We start from the raw sequence: 19,488 nt of genomic DNA, 5'->3' as shown, positions 1-19,488 counted from the left end.
TATTTGAATAAGAGTTCTTTCAATGAAAGACCTCGGTGAAGCTGCTTACATATTGGGCATCAGGATCTATAGAGATAGATCAAGACGCTTAATTGGACTTTCACAAAGCACATACCTTGGTAAAGTTTTGAAGAAGTTCAAAATGGACTAGTCAAAGAAAGGGTTCTTGACTGTATTACAAGGTGTAAAGTTGAGTAAGACTCAAAGCCCGACCACGGCAGAAAATAGAAAAAGAATGAAAGTCATTCCCTATTCCACCATCACAGGTTCTATAAAGTATGTTGTGTTGTGTACCAGACTTATTGTATACCCTGCCCTAAGTTTTGCAAGGGAGTACAATTTTGATCTAGGAGTAGATCACTGGACAGCGGTCGAGATTATCCTTAGTGAGGACTAAGGAAATATTTCTCGATTATGAGGTGATAAAATAGCTTGTCGTAAAGAGTTATCAATGCGAGCTTTTACACCGATCCAGATGACTCTAAGTCTCAATCTGGATACATACTAAAAGTGGGAGCAATGAGCTAGAGTAGCTCTGTGGAGAGCATTGTAGACATAGAATATTTGCAAAATACATACGACTCTGAAACAGACAAACCCGTTGACTAAACTTCTCTCATGAGCAAAACATTATCACGCCTTTGTACTCTTTGGGTGTTAATCACATAGCGACATGAACTAGATTATTGACTCTAGTAAACCCTATGGGTGTTGGTTACATGACGATGTGAACTATAGGCATTAATCACATATAGATGTGAATATTGGTGTTAAATCACATGATGATGTGAACTATATTATTGACTCTAGCGCAAGTGGGAGACTGAAGAAAATATGCCCTAGAGGCAATAATAAAGTTGTTATTTATATTTCCTTATACCATGATAAATGTTTATTATTCATGCTAGAATTGTATTAACCAGAAACTTAGTACATGTGTGAATACATAGACAAACAGAGTGTCACTAGTATGCCTCTACTTGACTAGCTCGTTAATCAAAGATGGTTAAGTTTCCTAGCCATAGACAATAGTTGTCATTTGATGAACGGGATCACATCATTAGAGAATGATGTGATTGACTTGACCCATTCTGTTAGCTTAGCACTTGATCGTTTAGTATGTTGCTATTGCTTTCTTCATGACTTATACATGTTCCTATGACTATGAGATTATGAAACTCCCAAATACCGAAGGAACACTTTGTGTGCTATCAAACGTCACAACGTAACTGGGTGATTATAAAGATGCTCTACAGGTGTCTGCGATGGTGTTTGTTGAGTTGGCATAGATCAAGATTAGGATTTCTCACTCCGATTGTCGGAGAGGTATCTCTCGGCCCTCTCGGTAATGCACATCACTATAAGCCTTGCAAGCAATGTGACTAATGAGTTAGTTGTGGGATGATGCATTACGAAACGAGGAAACAGACTTGCAGGTAATGAGATTGAACTAGGTATTGAGATACCTACGATCGAATCTCAGGCAAGTAACATACCGATGAGAAAGGGCACAACATATGTTGTTATGCGGTTCGATTGATAAAGATCTTTGTAGAATATGTAGGAGCCAATATGGGCATCTAGGTTCCGCTATTGGTCATTGACCACAGAGGTGTCCCGGTCATGTCTACATAGTTCTCGAACCCGTAGGGTCCGCACGCTTAACATTCATTGACGATATACTACTACATGAGTTATGTATGTTGGTGACCGAATTTGTTTGGAGTTTCGGATGAGATCACGGACATGATGAGGAGCTCCGGAGGTAAAGATTCATATATTGGATGATATGGTTAGGCCAAGGGGTTAAGCCCACAGGACAATAAATCGGTGCAAAAGGAGTTTTTCGGAGGCCAGGGGGCCAAACACCGGAAACCTTGGCGTCTGGCTCTGGGCCAGACGCCGAGGCCCGTGGCGTCTGGGCCAGACGCTAGGGATTGTGGCATTTGTTCCTGGAGTCCGAGTGGGACTCTTGCCTTCCAGTCAAAACCGACTTTGAGGAGGCTTTTTCTCCAAGTTTCGACCCCATGGCTCAACATATAAATAGAGGGGCAGGGCTAGCACAAAGGACACATCAAAAAACACCAAGCCGTGTGCCAGCAACCCCGCCCCCCCTAGTTTATCCTCCATCATAGTTTCTGTAGTGCTTAGGCGAAGCCCTGTGGAGATTGTTCTTCACCAACACCATCACCACGCCGCCGTGCTGCCGGAACTCATCTAGTACTTCGCCCGTCTTGGTGGATCAAGAAGGCGAGGACGTCATCGAGCTAAACGTGTGCTGAACGTAGAGGTGCCGTACATTCGGTACTTGATCGGGATGGATCATGAAGGTATACGACTACATCAACCGCGTTGATAAACGCTTCCGCTTTGCGATCTTCAAGGGTATGAAGATACACCCCCCCTCTCGTTGCTATGCATCTCCTAGACAGATCTTGCGTGATCGTAGGAAATTTTTAAAATTACCGCGTTCCCCACCAAGAAGATGCAGGCAGGAGTCGGTCTACTAATCTTGAACGTGATGCCTATATAATGATCATTGCCTAGATATCGTCATGATTATTTGAAGTTCTATCAATTGCCCAACAGTAATTGTTTTCCCACCGTTTGCTATTTTTCTCGAGAGAGGCCACTAGTGAAACCTACGGCCCCCGGGTCTCTTTTCATCAGATTTGCCTTTGCGATCTATTTTCCTTTGCATTTATTTTCAGATCTATTAAACCAAAAATACAAAAATATCTTGCTGCAATTTATTTCTTCCGCGATCTATTTATCCTATCTACCACTCTTACCTCATGTTATTTGCCTATCTTGAGGCACCGTACCCGACAGGGATTGACAACCCCTTTAACACATCGGGTTGCGAGTATTTGTTATTTGTGTGCAGGTGCTGTTTACATGTGTGAGGAGGTTCTCCTACTGGTTTGATAACCTTGGTCTCATCGCTAAGGGAAGTACCTACTGTCGTTATACTGCATCATCCCTTTTGATGGAGTCCTGGATTAGGGGGTGTCCGGATGGCCGGACTATGACCTTTGGCCGGACTCCCGGACTATGAAGATACAAGATTGAAGACTTCGTCCCGTGTCCGGATAGGACTTTCCTTGGCGTGGAAGGCAAGCTTGGCGATACGATATGTAGATCTCCTCCCATTGTAACCGACTTTGTGTAACCCTAGCCCTCTCCGGTGTCTATATAAATCGGAGAGTTTTAGTCCATAGGACGAACAACAATCATACCATAGGCTAGCTTCTAGGGTTTAGCCTCTCTGATCTCGTGGTAGATCAACTCTTGTACTACCTGTCGGTGTCAAAACCGGCGGATCTCAGGTAGGGAGTCCTGAACTGTGCGTCTAGGCGGATGGTAACAGGAGACAAGGGACACGATGTTTTACCCAGGTTCGGGCCCTCTTGATGGAGGTAAAACCCTACATCCTGCTTGATTGATATTGATATTGTGGATGTTTACAAGAGTGGATCTACCACGAGATCAAGGAGGCTAAACCCTAGAAGCTAGCCTATGGTATGATTGTAGTGGTTGTTGTCCTACGGACTAGAGCCATCCGGTTTATATAGACACCGGAGAGGGCTAGGGTTACATAGAGTCGGTTACAATGGTAGGAGATCTACATATCCGTATCGCCAAGCTTGCCTTCCACGCCAAGGAAAGTCCCATCCGGACACAGGACGAAGTCTTCAATCTTGTATCTTCATAGTCTTGGAGTCCGGTCGATGATGCTAATTCGGCCGATGATAGTCTGGCCGATGATGGTAGTCCGGCTATCCGGACACCCCCTAATCCGGGACTCCCTCAGTAGCCCCCGAACCAGGCGTCAATGACGATAAGTCCAGCATGTGTGTAGTCTTCGGCGTTGCAAGGCGGGTTCTCCTTCAAGTTCTACGTACCTGCCGAACAGTGTCCAGCTTCCTCATCAATGTTGCGCGTCTTGGCTTCCACGCCCAATAACGGCCTTCTTCCACGCGTCGCGCGAATGTGAAAAGCCAGGGTTTCTTTTATGTTTTACCCCCTAGTTGTGCGAATAATCTGCCTATAAGGGAGGCAAGAATCCAGATCCAAATCACCATCTTCCTCCCGTAAATACTCATCGGAGCGCTTTCGACCAAGAATCCATTCCATCATGGACCGTCAACGCGGCTCCTCTTCTCGCGCTCCCAGCCCTTTGCCAGGAGATTGGAGGAGATGCTCTGTTCCGCACAACGAGCTGGTGAAGCTCCAAGCGGGGGGATATCTCCCTTCGGCCTTCATGGTTCCGGTTCGAGCCGGGCTGGCCACCTACAAAGGTGGGAAGCAAGCGGAGGTTACCCCAAGTCCCAACAAAGAGGAGCGGGTATGCTTCGTCCCCTATCTGATAAGGGGGCTCGGATTTCCTGTACATCCATTCCTCCGCGGGCTCCTGGAGTTCTACGGACTCCAGCTTCATCACCTCACGCCCGCCTCAATCTTGCATATTGCGGGTTATGTAGCTCTTTGCGAGCTATTCCTGGGTGTCGATCCCCATTTCACGCTGTGGAAGAGGTTGTTTTGCCTTGTACCCCGTTCTCACGAGGGGTCCATATATCAAGTGGGAAGCGCCGAAATATGGCGCATTGCCAGGACCGGATATCCATCCGGAACCCCTAAGAAGGCGTCCGAAGACTGGCCTTCGGAATGGTTTTATATAGAAGACGCTCCACTGCTGGACCCTGTTCGGATCGGCCTCCCGGAGTTCAGCAATGCTCCTCTGAAGAAACGCCTTAGTTGGCGTCCGCGGAGTCCCCAACTGGAGGAAGACAAGAGCGTCCATTATTTGATGGGCCGAATAAGGTTACTGGTCCATGCCGGGTTGACCATGATTGGAGTCATGGCGACATGCATTATGCGGGGGGTGCAGCCACTGCAATACAGGGGCCACCCCATGTGGGATTTCAACGGGGAGGACGATGCCACCCGTCATGGCCGCAAAGGGCCGGATTCGGTCGAAGATCTGGTGACGATCCTGTCCGGCCTGTATAAGGGGGAGAAGGAGGATTTCCTTCGGACGAACCCGTTAAATGGGTTCTCCATGAATAATCCCCGGCCTTGGGTAAGCGAACACTCTGCGTGCCCGACCCATGCTTTTTGAAACTTAAGTTTCTTATATTGTGTTCTTCTTTCGATGCAGGAGCTGCGCCGGATCGTGGAGGACATGCTAAGTCCAGCTCCGCAACCCGAGGATCCAGAGAGATCCCGGGATCCGGCCTCCGAAGAGGATCCAGACATAATGGTGGAGCTAATCGACGGGGTGTTCCACCAGCTCAGCATGGACAATGCTTTAGTCGCCATCACGGCCGACTATCCCGGACTATATCCGGCTTCCCAGGTGATTGCGACCGAAGTCCTGACACCGTCATTCTTTCCTTGCTTATTTCTGACCACCGTATATGATGGCGCTGTGCAGGAGGCGCCCCTAGGGCGAGAAGCCGAGCCCGCGGTGGCTGGCCAACAAAGGCTAGTCCGGACCAGTAGGCGGAAGAGGAGCGCGGCGCGGACTGAAACGTCGCCGCAAGGGTGTAGCTCACAATTCATTATTTAGAGCAACGTTCCTAGGAAGCGTTTGAGTGCTCATGACTTTTGTAGGGAAAAAAAGCGTCCGCCGGACTGCGGGCGTGGAGGTTGCCAATCCAACCTCTACCAGCCAGGCTCCAGCACCTGGTCTGGAGGGGGAGGCGAGCGCAAGGCGCGAGCCGGACGTTCCTCCGACGGAGGATGCCGACAGACTATCCGCCACCAAGTCTGAGGTGGAGAGTGCCCTGAATCACAGGCGCCGCCGGACAGTATTTCGTGACGCGTGTTTCTCCCCCGAGGCGTTGAATGCCTTTAACGCGGGGGACGCGCACCTTCGTGCTGCTCAAGATGGTTTTACCAGAGCCACGAAGCAGTATGTAAAAGACATACGGGTAAGAGAATTTAATAGTTGTATATGCCAGTAGCCCCCGAGACTTAAAGTAGTTATATTAACTGATTTAAGGATCATATGAAACGTAGGATCTTACCGAGAAGAATACCCAACTGTCTCAGGAGCTGCAAGAGTGCAAGGCCCAACTTGAGGCCGCACTCTCTAGCGCAGGAGGAAACACCGGGACCTCTCCTGGTAACGCATTATTTAAGAAAGATAAGTAGCATTTGGCCTGTGCGCAAGTCTAAAAAATGACGTTGCAGGTGCTGCCGGACAAGATCCGGACAGGCAAGAACTTCTGCACCAACTAAAGGCCGGCGAGAGGGTGCTGCATAAGGTGCATCATGAAAGCAACAAGCTCCAGGATACCCATGCCCATCTTGGAGAAGAGCTGAAAGGCGTTCGGGCCGAGCTGTCGGGCTCCGTTAAGGAGAATCAGCGGCTTCGTCGCGGCATCTATAGTAAGTGCTTGAGCGAACTCCTTTGAAAAGAAGAGTTCGGCGAGGAAGGCAATTTGACAGAATATGTCTGCAGGTATGCTCACAGGTCGCCCTGCGGAGGAGATGCCCGTATCAACGGGTGATCAACTTCCCGAATTGTTGCAACTGATCGAACGAGTTCGGCAGGCAATGGGCGGCGTCATCCAGGCTTTATGGCCAGCCTTCTCCTTACCCGAGGGTCTTGGGGAGCTTGCGGAGAAGCTTCAGGGAGTGCGGCAGCGCTTCCATTTATGGAAGATTTCGGCCTGCCGCCAAGGTGCCAGGGAGGCCTGGGCCATGGTAAAGACGCGGTACAAGAAGGCGGATCCCAACCACATGTCCGAAGTCGGACCTGTGGGGCCCGATGGGAAGGAGATCCCTATGAGTTTAGTATACGGCCAAGTAGAGCTGGCCACTAAATTTTCCCAACAGGACTGTAAATTAGACAACCTGTTAGACGGGATTGAGGAAGAATACAATCAGTCGATTTGACAATGTATTATAAAATGACATATAAAATGCCTTCTAGCCGGATTGTAGATCGTTTGTCTTTGCCGACCTTTTCGCTTCGACCTCGGGACCCTAGAGTCCGGAGTGTGTCCGAATACCTTCTTGGTTATGAAACAACCGGGGTATGCATGGGGACCAGGCGTAGGGGTCATTAGTGCTTTATCAGACAAGTGCCCAACTAGTTATGTTATATTACATGGGTAGTAAGAAACATCTTCCAGGGAGAATAGTTCCGTTAAGGGTTCCTTTCCTCTGGGGGTGGCATGCCCTAAAGTGCATGTCCAGACTATGAAAAAACAGAAAAACATCTGGGGGCAGATAAATAAGTGGATAAAAAATCATCTTTTAAGTCACCGACCGAATATTCCCTTAAGAACGCTAGCTTTCGGCTTCACCCAGTCTGAGGTACACATCCGGCTGACCCGGCAGTAATAGTCGCAGAGGTGCTCCCTTTACCTCCTAGCCGAACAATCGGGAACGTAGGGGTAAGCACAGGAGCCAGGCAACCCAGCTTGGCCAAAACTTAAGTCATATCGATGCATATAATGGTGAATAAAAGGTACATGTGGAGGCTTGACACATGTGCTGGGCATGAAGCCCTTATAATTAAGCTTCTGGTAAAGAAGCCCCCAGGTATAATGAGTGCGGATAGCACATCAATTGCGCGCGAACGTTGCGCAAGTAGGCGCTTTAAGGCTTGGATGAATAGGGTTGAGAAGAAAAAGATAAACAAAAGGCAGCTGAAGTAAAAAAAATTTGGACGGGGGGAAAGGGACGAACTCTTAGTCCGGCGCTAGGCATAGAGTCTTCGGAGGCGGGCTGCGTTCCATGGGTTCGGCTCGAGTCGGTTATCCGATGCATTTCGTAGACGGTACGCTCCGCCAGTCAGGACTTGGTCGATGATGAAGGGGCCGTCCCATTTGGGCTTGAGCTTGTCCTTTTTCTTGTCCGGCAGGCGTAGAACCAGTTCGCCAACGTTGTAAGTCTTGGCCCGTACTTCTCTGGTTTGGTATCTTCGAGCCTGCTGCTGATAGAATGCGGAACGAGCCTTGGCGACGTCGCGTTCTTCCTCCAATGCGTCCAAGCTGTCCTGCCGATCCAACTCGGCTTCTCTTTCTTCGTACATGCGCACTCGAGGTGAGTCATGAATTATGTCGCAGGGCAAAACTGCTTCTGCGCCGTATACCATAAAAATGGTGTGAATCCGGTAGTACGGTTAGGCGTTGTCCGCAGCACCCAGAGTACGGAGTCGAGCTCCTCTACCCAGTGCGTGTCAGATTTCGTAAGGGACCGCACTAGTCTGGGTTTGATGCCGCTCATTATTAGACCATTTGCTCGTTCCACTTGACCGTTGGTTTGAGGATGATAGACTGAAGCGTAATCGAGCTTGATGCCCATATTTTTGCACCATGATTTAACCTCATCGGCCGTGAAGTTCGTGCCGTTATCGGTAATGATGCTATGGGGGACACCATAACGGTGTACTACCCCGGATATAAAGTCTATCACTGGTCCGGACTCTGCCGTTTTAACTGGCTTGGCCTCTATCCATTTGGTGAATTTATCCACCATGACCAATAGGTACCTTTGCTTGTGGGTTCCCCCTTTAAGTGGTCCAACCATGTCAAGCCCCCAGACCGCGAACGGCCAGGTAATGGGTATAGTTTTGAGGGCGGTGGGTGGCATATGGCTCTGATTAGCAAAGAGCTGACAACCGACGCATCTTTGGACTAAGTCCTGAGCATCTGCTCAGGCCGTCGGCCAATAAAATCCTGTACGGAATGCCTTTCCTACAAGGGCCCGAGCTGCGGCGTGGTGTCCGCCTAGTCCGGCATGAATTTCAGCCAGGAGGTTTCGCCCTTCCTCTTCGGAGATACACCTTTGAAGGACTCCGGTTGTGCTTTTCTTATAAAGTTCTCCCTCATAGACCTTGTAGGCTTTAGATCGCCGGACAATGCAGCGGGCCTCATTTTGGTCTTCGGGAAGCTCCTGCCTAAGCAAGTAGGCGAGGAATGGTTCTGTCCACGGGGCAATTACAGCCATTATGTCGTGGGCTGAAGGTGTTATGTCATCGGCTGGATCGCCGGTTGGTGCGGCTTGTTCCGGTTTGTTATTTCTGGACTCCTCTTCCCATAGTACGGATGGCTTGAAGAGCCGTTCCAGGAAGATGTTAGGAGGGACAGCGTCGCGTCTTGCGCCGATGCATGCCAGCACGTCGGCTGCTTGGTTATTATCCCGGGCTACGTGATGGAATTCAAGTCCTTCAAACCGGGCTGACATTTTTAGGATAGCGTTGCGATATGCTGCCATTTTCGGATCTTTGGCGTCAAAGTCTCCGTTTATTTGGGATATTGCGAGGTTTGAATCCCCACGCACCTCTAGGCGTTGAATGCCGATGGAGATTGCCATCCGGAGACCATGTAAAAGGGCCTCGTATTCGGCTGCGTTGTTGGAGTCCGTGTACATTATCTAAAGTACGTATTGGACTGTGTCCCCGGTCGAGGACGTCAATACGACGCCAGCCCCCAATCCGGCTAACATTTTAGAGCCGTCGAAGTGCATAATCCAATTGGAGTACGCGCCGTACTCTTTAGGGAGTTCGGCTTCAGTCCATTCAGCGACAAAGTCAGCCAAAACTTGTGACTTTATAGCTCGCCGAGGTTTGTAAGTTATATCAAATGGTAAGAGCTCAATGGCCCATTTTGCAATCCTGCCCGTTGCGTCGCGGTTGTTTATAATGTCGTTAAGTGGTACTTCAGAGGCCACTGTTGTCGAGCACTCTTGAAAGTAGTGTCAGAGCTTCCAGGATGCCATGAACACTGCGTATGCTATCTTCTGATAGTGCGGGTAACGGTACTTGCAGGGGGTTAACACAGTGGATACGTAGTATACTGGTTTTTGAAGAGGGAATTTATGCCCTTCTGTCTCTCGTTCGACGACGAGTACCGCGCTTACAACTTGATGCGTTGCTGCGACGTATAACAACATTGCTTCGCCCAGGTTGGGCGCAGCCAAGACCGGATTTGTTGCCAATATGGCCTTTATTTCTTCGAGTCCGGCGGTGGCAGCATCCGTCCACTCGAAGTGTTCGGTGCACCTAAGGAGGCGATAGAGGGGCAATGCCTTTTCTCCTAGATGGGAGATAAAGCGGCTTAGAGCCGCCACGCATCCAGTCAATTTTTGTATTTGCTTGAGGTCTTTTGGGATATCTAGCTGTGACAGAGCTCGGATCTTGGCTGGGTTTGCTTCAATTCCTCTACCGGATACGATGAAGCCCAGCAGCTTTCCAGCTGGTACGCCGAAAACGCATTTTTCCGGATTCAGCTTGATGTCATATGCTCTGAGGTTGTCGAATGTGAGCCTCAAGTCGTCTACTAGAGTTTCGACGTGTTTAGTTTTGACGACTACGTCGTCTACGTATGCCTCTACTATTTTGCCGATCTGGGTAGCCAGACATGTCTGAATCATGCGCTGATATATTGCGCCGGTGTTTTTAAGTCCAAAGGGCATCGTGTTGAAGCAGAATGGTCCATATGGAGTAATGAATGCCGTTGCGGCTTGATTCGCTTCTGCCATATTGATTTGATGATAGCCGGAGTATGCGTCCAGGAAGCACAATGAGTCGTGCCCTGCAGTGGCATCGATGATTTGGTCGATGCGGGGGAGGGGGAAGGGATCCTTTGGGCAGGATTTATTTAGGTCTTTGAAATCGACACATAGGCGCCAGGATTTGTCCTTCTTTGGTACCATTACCAGGTTTGCTAGCCAATCCGGATGTTTGATGTCTCTGATGAATCCGGCTTCCAATAGTTTGGCTAGCTCTTCTCCCATTGCCTGTCTTTTGGGTTTGGAAAATCATCGAAGAGCCTGTTTGACTGGCTTGAATCCTTTTAGGATGTTTAGGCTGTGTTCTGCCAATCTGCGTGGGATTCCGGGCATATCCGAGGGGTGCCAGGCAAAAATGTCCCAATTTTCCCGAAGGAATTCTCGCAGTGCGGCGTCTACATTAGGGTTCAATTGTGCCCTGATGGAGGCAGTCTTTGTCGGGTCCGTTGGGTGGACCTGGAATTTTACTATTTCATCTGCTGGTTTAAAGGAGGCGGACTTGGATCTCTTATCGAGTATCACATCGTCCCTATTCACCGTAGAGCGCAGCACGGTGAGTTCCTCTGCCGCTAGGGCTTCGGATAGTGCCTCTAAGGCTAATGCGGCTGTCTTGTTTTCGGCGTGGAGTGCTATGTCCGGATCACTAACGGGAGTGATTATTCCGCCGGGCCCAGGCATTTTGAGCTTCATGTACCCGTAATGGGGTACGGCTTGAAAAATTGTGAATGCCTCTCGTCCTAATATAGCGTGATATCCGCTGTTGAACGGGGCCACTTGGAACGTGACTTCTTTGGATCTGTAATTGTCCGGCGAGCCGAATACCACATCGAGTATGATTTTTCCTGTGCAGCGCGCCTCCCGGCTAGGGATTATTCCTCTAAAGGTTGTGCTGCTTCGCTCAATGCGGCTCCAGTCTATTTCCATTTTTTGAAGGGTTTCCTCGTAGATGAGGTTTAATCCGCTGCCGCCATCCATGAGGACTTTTGTAAGTCGAAATCCGTCCACTATTGGACTAAGTACCAGTGCGGCTGGAGCTCGGGCTGTTCGGAATTTAGGTTCATCGCTGGTGTTGAAGGTGATGGCTGTGTCGCTCCATGGATTGGTTGTTGCTACTTGCTAGACTTCGGCGAGGCTGCAGATTGTTCGTTTCCTCATATTATTTGATGCGAAAGTCTCAAAGACTGTTGATACCGTACCGATGTTGTTGGAGTGGTTTTCCAGGGCTAGAAGCTCCTCTGCACTTTTGGCCACCTGCCGTAATATCCAACATGCTCGAAGGCTATGTGTTGGGACGGCGCCTTCTGTACTGTGAATTTTACAGGGTCCGCTAAGCCATCCCTCCAGTACGGTTCCGTGCCCTTTATGGGGTTTTTGCTTTTTGGTTTTTGTATCTGGTGCCTGAGTGTAATGCACCCTTTTGTTGCGGACTAGGGTTGTATTCGGGGCCGGATTGTCCCAAAATTTATTTTCGGTTGTCCGGAAACTCTCCATCGCACAGTACTTTTGTACTATGGACGCCAGGTCGGCGAAGCGTGTAATTTCACGACGGCTGAGGGCGTTCAAGATTCCCTCGTCCATGCAATTATTGCAAAAAATTGAGATTGCGTTTTCCTCTCGGCAGTCCTTTATCCTGTTCATAACCAGGAGGAATCTGGCCCAGTAGTGATGTACTGTTTCAGCGGGCTCTTGCCGGATTAGAGATAGATCGCATATGTCTGGGCGGGTGGGTGGAATTAAGTCCGGAACCCTACCCATCTCAAGGCTCGAAGGCCGAGAAGTTTCCAAATTTGGAAGCTTGGATTGCTGGACATTGTCCAACGAGTCTGGTCTGATGCCTGACTTCAAGTTCAGTGCTTGATCAAAGTCCGTCCCTCCGCGGGAATCCGGCATGGGGGGTTCGGGAGCTCGGGCATGACTAGTTTTCAATACAGGAGAAGAGTCGCCGCATTGTTCCTCTACTACTGCGACGTGGTGGGTGACCTGGGGAGAGTTAATCTCTCTCAGATCGGTTTTAAGCCCAATCTGATTGTAGTCTGTAGCGACCCCCAGGGCGGCGATGCGATCCAAGAGCTCGTTTACGGACGAGAGCTCTATTGGATCCAGCCGCTCGGCGAATTCCGAGCTGACGTGAAGATTGCTTTTGACGACTTGAGAGGTTGTTGTCGAAGCGGTGGCCGGACAGGCGGTCATAAGAAAACCACCTAGCCGGATAGTTTGGCCGGCGGCCAAGGCTCCTTTGGCGAAAATACTGTCCTTGAAGACGGTAGGAGGCATCCTTCCTATCGGTGACGGCACAGAGGAACTCTCAATGAAAGCACCAATGTCGGTGTCAAAACCGGCGGATCTCGGTTAGGGGGTCCCGAACTGTGTGTCTAGGCGGATCGTAACAGGAGATAAGGGACACGATGTTTTACCCAGGTTCAGGCCCTCTTGATGGAGGTAAAACCGTACGTCCTGCTTGATTGATATTGATATTGTGGATGTTTACAAGAGTGGATCTACCACGAGATCAAGGAGGCTAAACCCTAGAAGCTAGCCTATGGTATGATTGTAATGGTTGTTGTCCTACGGACTAGAGCCATCCGGTTTATATAGAAACCGGAGAGGGCTAGGGTTACATAGAGTCGGTTACAATGGTAGGAGATCTACATATCCGTATCGCCAAGCTTGCCTTCCACGCCAAGGAAAGTCCCATCCGGACACGGGACAAAGTCTTCAATCTTGTATCTTCATAGTCTTGGAGTCCGGTCGATGATGATAGTTCGGCCGATGATAGAACGGCCGATGATGGTAGTCCGGCTATCCGGACACCCCCTAATCCGGGACTCCCTCACTACCCATATCATCAATATTAATCAAGCAGGAGTAGGGTTTTACCTCCATCGAGAGGGCCCGAACCTGGGTAAAAACATCGTATCCCTTGTCACCTGTTACCATCCGCCTAGACGCATAGTTCAGGACCCACTACCCGAGATCCGCCGGTTTTGACACCGACATTGGTGCTTTCATTGAGAGTTCCTCTGTGTCGTCACCTTTAGGACCGATGGCTTCTTCGATCATCAACCACGACGCGGTCCAGGGTGAGACTTTTCTCCCCGGACAGATCTTCGTGTTCGGTGGCTTCGCACTGCGGGCCAATTCGCTTGGCCATCTGGAGCAGATCGAAAGCTACGCCCCTGACCATCAGGGCAGATTTGGAAGTTTGAACTACATGGCTGACATCCACGGGGACTTGATCTTCGACAGATTCGAGCCACAGCTGAGTGCGCCACACTGTCACGATGGGCATGATCTAGCTCTTCCGCTGGTCAGCGCCCAGAGCGCCGCTCAGGTGTCCGCTCCGACCCTTAGCTCGGAGCCGACCGTGCCAGTTGGGGACGGACGAATGGACGCTGCCACGAGAGCTGCAATCTCTACGGCGATCGAGCCAAATACCAGCCTAGTCCTTGGTGAGGCCTGTGACTCCAAGGTGCCGGACTCCTTTCCGGACTCCGAATCTTCCGCACACCTTCCGATCGAACCAAATTGGGCTCCGATCATGGAGTTCACCACCGCGGACGTCTTTCAGCACTCGCCCTTTGGCAGCATCCTGAATTCACTAATGTCCCTCTCTCTGTTAGAGAGCCCTGACCGGACTATGGTCAGCAAGGTTGGGATGCGAACGACGAACAAATTCAAAACCCACCCACCACCCACTTTGTAGCCACTGTCGACGATTTAACCGACATGCTCGACTTCGACTCCGAAGACATCGACGGTATGGACACCGATAAAGGAGACGACCAAGAACCAGCACCTATAGGGCACTGGAAAGCCACCTCGTCATATGACATATACATGGTGGACACCCCAAAAGCAGGGAATGGCGATGAAAAAACGGAGGATGACCCCTCCAAGAAACAACCTAAGCGCCGGCGTCAGCGGCGCCGCTCTAAATCCCGCCAAAGCAAAAACGGCGAGTCCGGCACTGGAGATAACAACATCCCGGACAGTGCCGAAGACAACCCCCTCCAGCAGGATTCAGCGCAGGAGGACGGAGAAGCCAGTCCTCATGAGAGAGCGGCAGACAGGAAGGTCGAGGACGACAATTATATGCCTCCCTCCGAAGACGAGGCAAGCCTCGACGACGACGAATTTGTCGTGACAGAGGATCCCGTCGAACAAGAGCGTTTCAAATGCAGGCTTCTGGCCATGGCAAGCAGCCTCAAGAAAAAACAACAGCAGCTTAGAGCTGACCAAGATTTGCTAGCCGACAGATGGACTGAAGTCCTGGCGGCCGAAGAGTACAAACTCGAACGCCCCTCCAAGAGCTACCCAAAGCGCAGGCTGCTACCCCAACTAGAGGAGGAAGCAACTAAACCTACATCACCAGCGTATGATGCGGCCGATCGGCCACCCCGTGGCCGTGGCAGAGAGGCCTTTCGGCCCTCAACTCAAGCCGCACCCCGGCGCTGCTCAAAAATTACCAGAGCACGGGGAAACGCACCAGACCTGCGAGACATATTGGAGGATAAGGCAAGGCAAACAAGATCAAAATTACGGATCGCGTGGGCGCCCCACGTCACGTGACGATAACCGTCACGCCAGATATGACAAATACGGCCAGGCCGGACACAACAGACAAAGCTCATCCGAGCTACGTCGTGATATAGCCCAGTACAGAGGCGCCGCACACCCACTATGCTTCACAGACGAAGTAATGGATCATCAAATCCTCGAGGGTTTTAAACCCGTAAACATGGAATCATACGATGGCACAACAGATCCTACGGTATGGATCGAGGATTATCTCCTTCATATCCACATGGCCCGTGGTGATGATCTACACGCCATCAAATACCTCCCGCTCAAGCTTAAAGGACCAGCTCGGCATTGGCTTAACAGCCTGCCAGCAGAGTCAATTAGTTGCTGGGAGGACCTGGAATCCGCATTCCTTGACAACTTCCAGGGCACTTATGTGCGACCACCAGACGTTGATGACCTAAGCCACATAATTCAGCAGCCAGAGGAATCGGCCAGACAATTCTAGACGCGGTTCCTAACCAAGAAAAATCAAATAGTCGATTGTTCGGACGCAGAGGCTCTTGCAGCCTTTAGGCACAACATTCGAGACGAATGGCTTGCCCGGCACCTAGGACAGGAAAAGCTGAAATCTATGGCAGCCCTCACGACACTCATGGCCCGCTTTTGCACGGGAGAAGACAGCTGGCTAGCTCATAGCAATAACATGACCAAGAGCCCTGGTAACTCAGATACCAAGGACAACAATGGTAGGTCGCGTCGTAACAAGCACAAGCACCGCATTAACGGCGATAATACTGAGGATACGACAGTTAATGCCGGATTCAGAGGCTCTAAACCCGGTCAGCGGAAGAAGCCATTCAAAAGAAATCCTCCGGGCCCATCCAGTTTAGACCGGATACTCGATCGCTCGTGCCAGATACACGGCACCCCCGAACAACCAGCATATCACACCAACAGGGATTGTTGGGTGTTCAAGTAGGCGGGCAAGTTAAGTGCCGAAAACAGAGACAAGGGGCTGCATAGCGATGACGAGGAGGAGCCCCGGCCGCCGAACAACAGAGGACAGAAGGGCTTCGCCCCACAAGTGCGGAGGGTGAACATGATATACGCAACCCATATCCCCAAAAGGGAGCGGAAGCATGCTCTCAAGGACGTCTATGCGTTGGAGCCAGTCGCCCCAAAGTTCAACCCATGGTCCTCCTGCCCGATCACTTTCGATCGAAGGGACCACCCCACTAGCATTCTTCACGCCGGATTCGCCGCATTGGTCCTAGACCCAATCATTGACGGATTTCACCTCACTAGAGTCCTCATGGACGGCGGCAGCAGCCTGAACCTGCCTTATCAGGATGCAGTGCAAAACATGGGCATAGATCCCTCAAGGATTAAACCCACAAAGACGACCTTTAAAGGCGTCATACCAGGTGTAGAAGCCAGCTGTACAGGCTCAGTTACACTCGAAGTGGTCTTCGGATCACCGGATAATTTCCGAAGCGAAGAGTTAATCTTCGACATAGTCCCGTTCCGCAGTGGCTATCACACCCTGCTCGGACGAACCGCATTCGCAAAATTTAATGCGGTGCCGCACTATGCATATCTCACGCTCAAGATGCCAGGCCCTCGCGGAGTCATTACGGTCAATGGAAACACCGAACACTCTCTCCGAACAGAGGAGCACACGGCGGCCCTGGCGGCATATGTTCAAAGTAGCCTCTCAAGGCAATCCTCCAATCCGGCTGTTAAACGTCCGGACAACGTCAAGCGCGCCCGAAGTAACCTACAACAAAACTGTCTGGCATGTTCCGAGCAAGCATAGCAGTGCGGCCCCAACCCCAGCCCTCGCGGGATTGCGATAGCAGTACCACGCGTACATAATTACACTCTGGAAATACCATGGGCATAAGGGGAGGGGCACAACCACGGCACGCCCAGAATGCGGCTCAACCGCACTAGGGGCTCCCGATTTTGCCATTTCTTCTTTTTTTACATATACTTTCAGGACTCCACTATTCAAAAGGCTTGGACGGCAATACACTCGCCGAACACACGATGCAACAGCCAGGGAGACAACAAGCCACGTCAAATGTCCAGGTGGTCTCTATAACGAGCTAAATACCTGTCTTACTTAAAGTCTCGCAGCTTGCCCCTGGAGGGGGACATGTCAAATAATCCCATCTCTTGCGCATTGCACTATTTGTATCGTCCTGCTCTCATAGCAGCCCCTTTTAATAAAAAATACATAGCTCTTGCCTGTTATTGTATTCATTTATTTTTATATAAATATGTTCAGTCATGACATTATGCAACCGTACACTTTGGTATGGCCAATACACCAGGGGCTTAACTACCCCATAATACGGTGTGAGAAGACCGAACACTCTCATGAGTGCGGCACCCCAAACTTATAGCACTATATGCATCGGCTCCGAATCATGTCTTGGGTCAATAGTTGGGTTTGCCAAGCTCCCATGTTTTGGTACCTTACGTTCCGCTATGTCGGCCAAGGTAGCGCTGGGAGAACTACTGCGATTGTGCCCCAGTTGAGCTGGGTTAACACCTCAGTAGAGAAAGCTAAAACTGACTGTCATGATAGGGCGAGAGACCGGTCGCTGTTCGAGAGGTTTTTCGAGTCCTTAAAGACTTATGCTGCTTAGAGCGAGGAGCTGGCTTTGTCCAGCCTAGGCGTGGATAGCGCCCCGAACTCGGTCTTCCGAATACTAGGGGCTTCGCCGAAATTTAAAATTATAGAATTCTATGGCTAAGTGAGAGTGATAAAGCATTATAAGTCCGATGGCCTTGTTTGTTTTGCTGAGCGCCTCCCTCGATGGACCCAAAAATGGGAACAAGAGCGCTCAGGTTTATCCCGAACACCCCAGCACTTGTGGCATGGCGGTAGAAGCCAACGGCTTGCATCTCTCAGATTTAATAAACGGCCGCACAGAAGGTAATATTTTAAATTCAAAAAGCGTTGCTTAGCGCATATGAACAAGTTTTCAGTGCACAGGACAAACACGAGCGAGTTTACTCAAAAATTGCATCCCTGGTACATTCATCCGCCACACGACGTACACCCTTCAGGACACCCTCATAATACATCTCGGGCCGGCGATGCTCCTTCCCCTCCGGTGGCCCTTCTGTCACCAGCTTCTCAGCATCTAGCTTGCCCCAGTGCACTTTAGCACGGGCAAAAGCCCTACGGGCGCCTTCGATACACAGGGAGCGCTTGATGACTTCACGCCGGGGACAGGCATCCACCAGCCGCCGCACCAGCCTAAAGTAGCTCAAAGGCATGACCTGCCCAGGCCACAGCCGGCCTATCAGGCCCTTTATCGCCTGTTCAGCTGCCTTATGAAGCTCAACCAGCTGCTTCAGCTGGTCGCTCAGGGGCACCGGGAATTCGGCCTCAGCATACTAGGACCAGAACACCTTCTCCGTCAAGCTCCCTTCCTCGGCCCGGTAGAATGCGGCGGCGTCGGATACACTGCGGGGCAGATCTACGAATGCTCCTGAGAGCTCCGGATTCAGGTAAGTAACAGGTAATTTACTTTCACGTGCTTGCTTTGCATAAAGAATGCCTTACCCTCCGCAATCCTTTTCATCGCCTCGATTTCCTTGAGGGCTTTTGGGCTTCGGCCTTGGCAGATTTGGCGCTTTCAAGTGCCGAGGCAAGCTCGGACTCTCGAGTCTTCGAGTCAAGCTCTAACCTCTCATGTTTTTTCACAAGAGCATCGAGATCTTGCCGCACCTCTGCTACTCACGCCTCTTGCTTTTCTCGCTCAGTGCACTCCACAGCCGCATTGTCTTTGGCCTTGGATAGCGCTTCTTTCAGGGCCGCCACCTCGGATGTGGCCCCTGCAACATTCACATTGGTCCTGTCATTATTTGCAACCAGGTATTTTTTATATACTTACATACGATATTACATACCTTCCTTGTCCTCGAGCTGCTTCTTGGCACGGCGGAGCTCGTTCTCGGACCGCTCGAGGCTCTGCTTCAATGCATCGACCTCTGCAGTCAGTGTGACAGAGGTCAGCAGCGCAGCCTGCATTCCCATATTGACATATTTATGTTAGACTCCTATGTATATATTTTTTAGATCCTCAGTCCGGCTTTTCTTTCCGAACACCAAACTGAGCATCAGGGGCTACTGTCTATGCGGTAACATTTTTATATGTTTTAAATACATACCTCAAAGCCTGTTAGAAGGCAGGTACAGGCTTCTGTCAGCCCGCTCTTGGCGGACTGAACCTTCTGAATCACCGCACTCATAATAGTGCGGTGCTCCTCGTCGATGGAGGCGCCGTTAAGCACCTCCAGCAAATTGTCTGGCGCCTCCGATTGGACGGAGGCCGCCGGCGTCGTAGGCTTGCCCTTCTTGCGAAGGGGGCGCCTGCCGGACTCTGGAACCACTAAAGGTTCTGGAGCGGTGTCCGG

Source organism: Triticum aestivum, chromosome 6B, assembly GCF_018294505.1.
Source record: "Triticum aestivum cultivar Chinese Spring chromosome 6B, IWGSC CS RefSeq v2.1, whole genome shotgun sequence".
NCBI lineage: Eukaryota > Viridiplantae > Streptophyta > Magnoliopsida > Poales > Poaceae > Triticum > Triticum aestivum.
The sequence above is the reverse complement of the archived record's forward strand: the minus strand, read 5'-3'. Positions refer to the sequence as shown.